Source organism: Mus pahari, chromosome 6 (assembly GCF_900095145.1).
Source record: "Mus pahari chromosome 6, PAHARI_EIJ_v1.1, whole genome shotgun sequence".
NCBI lineage: Eukaryota > Metazoa > Chordata > Mammalia > Rodentia > Muridae > Mus > Mus pahari.
In genome coordinates this window covers 16482551-16488909 of record NC_034595.1, presented here as the reverse complement: position 1 = coordinate 16488909, position 6359 = coordinate 16482551, and positions in this window count along the sequence as shown.

The window sequence follows — 6359 nt, the reverse complement described above, 5'->3', positions numbered from 1 at the left end:
GATGCTCACATAACCTGGACCAGTGCTTTTCCCACAGCCATCACTCAGCTAATCACGGTGCCGTGGAGGCTGGAGGGTAAGATGGCTCTGTTGCTGAGCGTGTGTGCTGTACACTTGTGAGGATCTCACCACAGGGCAAGCCAGACTTCTCGCCTGTTAACGCCTGTTAACTCCAGTTCCGAGGGATCTAATGCCCTCTTCTGGCCTCCGCAAGTGCACCAGTGCATGCACATACACACATACGCACCCAAGCAGACACACACACACACACACACACACACACACACACACACACACCCCAAGATACATCTTTACAACGATATTTATACCGTGAATGACTTTACAACGGACCAGTGAATGAGAGGCAGAGAAAATTAACAGATAACTTTTCGTAATCCCTTCCAAGGCAGAAATACCTTTATACACTGTACAGACTCAAGAAAGAAGTCAAGAATGGTTTGAGACAGGATCTTGTTATATAGCCCAGCCTGGCTTCAAACTCGAAATTCTGTCTCCAACTTCTCAGTGCTCGGATTATAGGTGTGCTCCACCAAACTACACTCTACTGCTATTTTAGATATATTTTATATCTGTAAGTGGTTTGCCTGCACGTGTCTGTGCATGCAGCACATGACGTCCAGAAGAGGCCATCAGATCCCCTACAACTGGACTGACAGATAGTCCTGAGGAGCATGTAGGTGGCAGTCCTCTGGAAGAGAAAGAAGCTCTTCACTGCTGGGCCCTCTCTCCAACCCCCTTTCTACATAGTTCTTTTTTTTTTTTTTTTTTTTTTTTTTTTTTTTTTTTTTTTGCCTCTGTGTAGGTACACATTTGCCACTGTGTGTGTGTGTGTGTGTGTGTGTGTGTGTGTGTGTGTAGGTCAGAGGGTAATCCACAAAAATCAATTCTCTGCTTCCATCATGTGGGTCCCGGAGACTGAACCTAGGTTATCAATGCCTTTATCCACTGAGCCATCCCACCAGCCCATTCCCTGTTTTGTTTTTTTGTTTTGTTTTTGTTTGTTTTTTAAAACATGTGTGACTTAGTCAAGATACACACAGGCTCCCTGATAGTACCACACACCTACGATTCAAGCCCTTGAGAAGCAGAGGCAAAAGCAATCTCAAACTAGAGGCTGGGCTAGGCTATACATAAGACTGTTTCAAATGTTTTGCAAGTACATGTAGACTTGGTTCTTGGTTTTCCTTTCTTCCTTTTGGTGCTAGGATAGGACTTAAACCCTGGGCAAGCAACAACCTCAGCCCATACTCACGCTGAGAGAGACAGACAGACAGACAGACACAGACACAGAAACACAGAGAGAGTCGGAGAAAAGGAGGGAGGGAAGGAGGGAGGGAGGGAGAGAGAGAATGAAAAACAGTATTAGTGCCTTAGGCTGCCTGTGGTATTTTCATCTCCCTGAGTCTTTCCTAATGATGTCAGGTCATCAATAGCTTCCAACTTGCCCAAATTCGAAGCCTCTGGACTGCAGAATTCCACATATTCGTGAAAGGGTGCTTTCAATAATAATCTAAATTATTGAGATAGTCCATTCATTCGTCAGCTCTATATCCACTGCCTCCTGTTTGTCATTTGTAACCTGGTGTTGTAACCATGACAACAGGCTCAGCATCAAGGAGCTACCAGTCCCCTCAAGCATTTAAATTGGACCCTGTATACAAATTAGAAAATGTATCTTCTCCATTTACTCCTGAAAATGTCTTTGTTGTACAGGCACTGGCTGCAAAAGGTGTTGTTTTCATGACGTAATACCCCCACCTAGTGGTCACAACTGGCAAGACAGCGTGCTCCGGAGATTTCCTCTACAGAGCTCTATTTCCAGGAAGTAACTTTCTACCACTTGAACCCTTCTTTCTTTTTCGAGGTAATAAGAAAACTGGGTCAGTTGTGTTGGTTAGTTTTCATCAACTTGGCATAAAGTAGAGTTATTTGGAAAGAGGAATCTCAATTGAGAAAACGCTTCCACCAGATTGCTGGTAGGCCAGCCCGTAGGGCATTCTCTTACTGATTGATGTCGGAGGGCTCAGCCCAGCCCTCTGTGGGTCTTGACACCCTTGGACAGGTGGCCCTTGTGTCTTAGTCAGGGTTTCATTGTTGTTAAGAGACACCATGACTACGGCAACTCTTATAAAGGACAGCATTTAATTGGGGCCGGCTTACAGGTTGGGAGGAGTTGTATAAGAAAGCTGGCTGAGCGAGCCAGGAGGAGCAAGCTGGAAAACAGCCCTCTCCCACAGCCTCTGCTTCAGTTCCTGCCTCCAGATTCCTGTCTCGAGTTCCTGCTAGTCAGTGATAGACAGTTACCTGCAAGTGTCTGTAACCCCAGCCTTTAAGAGACTGAAGCAGGAGAGGTGCCGTGATTTTTGAAGCAATGAGAGCCCCGGCTTCAAACCAACAACAAAAGGTAAATTACGAGTTAATTCCCTCTCTAACATGGGTTCTCAACCTTCCTAATGCCGAGACTCTTTAATACAGTTCCTCATGTTATGGTGACCCTCAACCATGAAATTATTTTCACTGCTACTTCATACTTATCACTTTGTTACTATTAGGAATCATAATGTAAATATCTGGTGTGTAGGATAGCTAATATACGACCCTTGTTGAAGGGTCATTCGACCTCCAAAGGGGTTGTGACCACAGTTTGAGAACCACTGGTGCTGTAATACATAGCCGTTCTCTGGTATTAAATAAACATTTGTTAATGCATAACAGAAGAACACATTAGTTTCATAATCTGGTACTTCATGGCAACAAAAAGAAAAAAAATTCTTTCAGATTCCTTTTGGCTCCAAAGGGCCTCTTAATCATTTCCATCTAAAAGCCGGGGAATTTTTCTGTCCCTAACCTAGCAAGAAATTCTTTTAGGCATATTTGAATTAAATTGATTTTTTTAAGGGTCACTGGTGAAACCCTGACCCCGCCCCACCAAACTCAGTGAGTTCTCTATAATTCAAAAATGAAAAACAGACTCTGTGGCCCCTGTGGCCCCTGTGGCCCCTGTGGCCCCTGTGGCCCCTGTGGCCCCTGTGGCTAGGACAACACCCAAACTGGACTCTGACTCCAAGAGACCTAAGACATAGGTGTATACAATGACCGCTTGCACCCACTGATAAGCCTGGGCTATGTGTATGTGTCACCAGGAAGCACCATCCAAAACCAAAGTGAACCCAACCAAGTGGCCTCCGTCAAGCAGGGGCCGGAGAGTGGCACATGATAGAGGTAGGGGACTGGTGACTACTTCCTTGGAAATATTAGCCTCTCACGACCATGTTTCAGCAGACTCAGCTTCAAGTTCCCCTGTCAAATTATCGGAGCGAATCTCCAAGCCCAGAGTCTTACTTCGGCTTCCCAAAGCCCCGGGTGACCGGAAGTGTCAGTTAGGAGCCGTTACCGTTACCGGTTACTGGTCAGAACATTGAGGCTGAGGCAGGGGCTCTAACAGGGCGCTACCCCCTTCCTTGTTTCTTGTTTATATCGCCTTCTCCTTCCTTTCTGCTTTAGGGTGCTCCATCTCAGCTTACTTTAAAGAGCCAGAGTGCACTCACAGGCACTGTGGGGGCAATCTACTGCTGACGGGTTTTTTTGCAGAATGGACGTAGAGTTCATTGCCTTCTGCATATGCGCGTGTATATCCATAGACAAGTGAAGTTCTCAGCCTTGGTCAAGGAAGCCTTTCTCAGCTGTGGGTGATGTTCAAAGTGTGGGCTCATAACTAATCACCGTACTGGGAACAGACGCCGAGTGCTTGGTCCCAGATGGGACATCTATGACACTTGCTCCAAGTCCCAGGGACGTCATCCAAGAGGGAGTGGATGGACTGTGAGGACCAATGGATAGAGAAGAGGGGCCACTGCCCTCCTGACAAGATGTGGCCGTTGCAATCATGAGCAGCTGTGATGCCTGCACGGGGCACAAGTGACGTCATGCAGCGTTGAAGGAAGGAATGGGAGGCGGTAGACTTGACTTTCTCCTTTGGTCTGTTTTGAGGCCATGTTTAACCTGCCCTTCCAATCAAACGATATGTAGGATAGCAAAATAATTGAAGAGGAAAGGTATTTCTTCAAAGATCTCTCAGGCGCAGTCTGGAGTTCCACTACCCTTGGTGAGAGAGGAAGTGGGAAGGAGGCCAGTGTCACCGTGTGATACAGACAAATGTGATGTCAGTTTTTGGAAAAAAAAAAAAAAAAAAAACAAGGTGGGGGGGGCGGGAGTCCGGAGCTGGAGAGGTGTGTCAATGGTTAAGAACACTTACTGCTCAGTTCACAGCACCCACTTGGTGATTCACAGTTCCAGGAAATCTGATGCCCTCTTCTGGCTTCCATAGGTATCAGGGATGTCTATAATATGCATATGTACATGCAGGCAAACATCCATACATAAATTAAAATAACTCTTTTACAATTTTTTTTTTTTTAAAAAAGAGGAAGTCTGCCAGGCATTGGTGGCGCATGCCTTTAATCCCAACACTTGGGAGGCAGAGGCAGGAGGATTTCTGAGTTCGAGGCCAGCCTGGTCTACAGAGTGAGTTCCAGGACAGCCAGGGCTACACAGAGAAACCCTGTCTCGAAAAACCAAAAAAAAAAAAAAAAAAGAAGAAGAAGAAGAAGAAGAAAAAAGAAAACAGAAGGCCGGTGCTGATGATAAGCCTCTTCTTGATTCAAAAGGAAGCTTTGCACTCATCGGGAGGACTTAGGGGCCAGGAGGTGGCTCAGCACATAAAACATGCTTGTCACACAGGCTTGATGATCTGAGTCCATTCCTCAAAACTCATATAAGAGGCACACGGGGGCGAGGTGTGTCTGTGGTCTGGGCATTCTCGCTGTGAGGGAGGAGGAGAGAGGAAAGCCTGAAATCTTAAGGGTCAGCTCGTCAGAAGTTCTCCAGAGTGGCAGAAAGAAGAGAAACCTTAACTTGACAAGGTTGAAGGCAAGAACCAACTCGCACAGATTGTCCTCCAACCTCTAGATGTCCACAGTGTCTGCATTCTCACATGCATGCACACGCACACACACAATTTTTTTAGACTATAAAGACTATTGTAGTTTCTGAGAGTTGTTTCACCAAATATTTGGGCTAGTTATAAAATAATTAGACCTTCTAAGCCAGGCAGTGGTGATGCTTGCCTTTAATCCCAGAACTCGGGAGGCAGAGGCAGGCAGATCTCTTGAGTTTGAGGCCAGCCTGGTCTATAGAGTGAGTTCCAGGACAGCCACGGCTATACAAAGAGAAACCCTGTCTTGAAGAATAAAACAAAACCCAATGAGACCCACAAAGATTAGGCCTTCTATTCTGGGTCTGAAATTAAGTAAAATTAAGTAAAAATGGGCACCACTCTACCCCGCCCCCACTCCCCACCCCGGGAAATTGGGTTGTGCCTGGCGACAAGTCTTGAGGTAGGCTAAAAAGTGGAAACAGTAATAAAATTCAGCCCACAAAGAAAACATTCTACAACATACACTCAAGAACTAGCTATTTTCAGGCAAACAGCCCACATAAGCGCTCTTTGATTTCTTCTGCTGTGAAAGTTCAGCTAAATATAGCACAAGCTAGTAACATGGTGACGTCATGCAGTGTTGAAGGAAAGGTGGGGGCGGCAGGTTTGGCTTTCTCCTTTGGTCTGTTTTGAGACCATGCTTGATCTGTTCTTCTAATCAAACTGTACTTAGGGTAACGAAATAATTGATGAGGGAAAGTTTCTCTTCAAAGATCTAAGACTTGGCCCAGAGTTCCTCTGTGACACAGGATCTGAGGGGCTCCACGGTTCTCCAGCGAGTCTTTGAGAATCTCATGGAGGCAGACAGCAAAGAGACACTTATACAACAAGCTAAATGGATCAACAGTTAAGTGCACTGTTGCTCTTATAAAGGGGGCAGGGGTTGGCTGGAGAGAGAGCTCAGTCGTTGAGAGCGCTAGATGCTCTTCCAGAGGTCCTGAGTTCAATTCCCAGCCACCATATGGTAGCTTATGATCATCTATAATGATGTCTAATGCCCTCTTCTGGCATGCAGGTCACAGGTATACATGCAGATAGAGTATGCATGCATATACAATAAGTAAAATAAGTCTTAAAAACAAACCGGTATACTGGTTAGTTTTGTGTCAACTTGACACAGCTGGAGTTACCATAGAGAAAGGAGCTTCAGTTGGGGCAATGCCTCCATGAAATCCAGCTGTAAGGCATTTTCTCAATTAGTGATCAAGTGGGGAGGTCCTCTTGTGGGTGGTGCCATCTCTGGGCTGGTAGTCTTGGATCTATAAGAGAGCAGGCTGAGCAAGCCAGGGGAAGCAAGCCAGTAAAGAACATCCCTCCATGGCTTCTGCATCAGCTCCTGCTT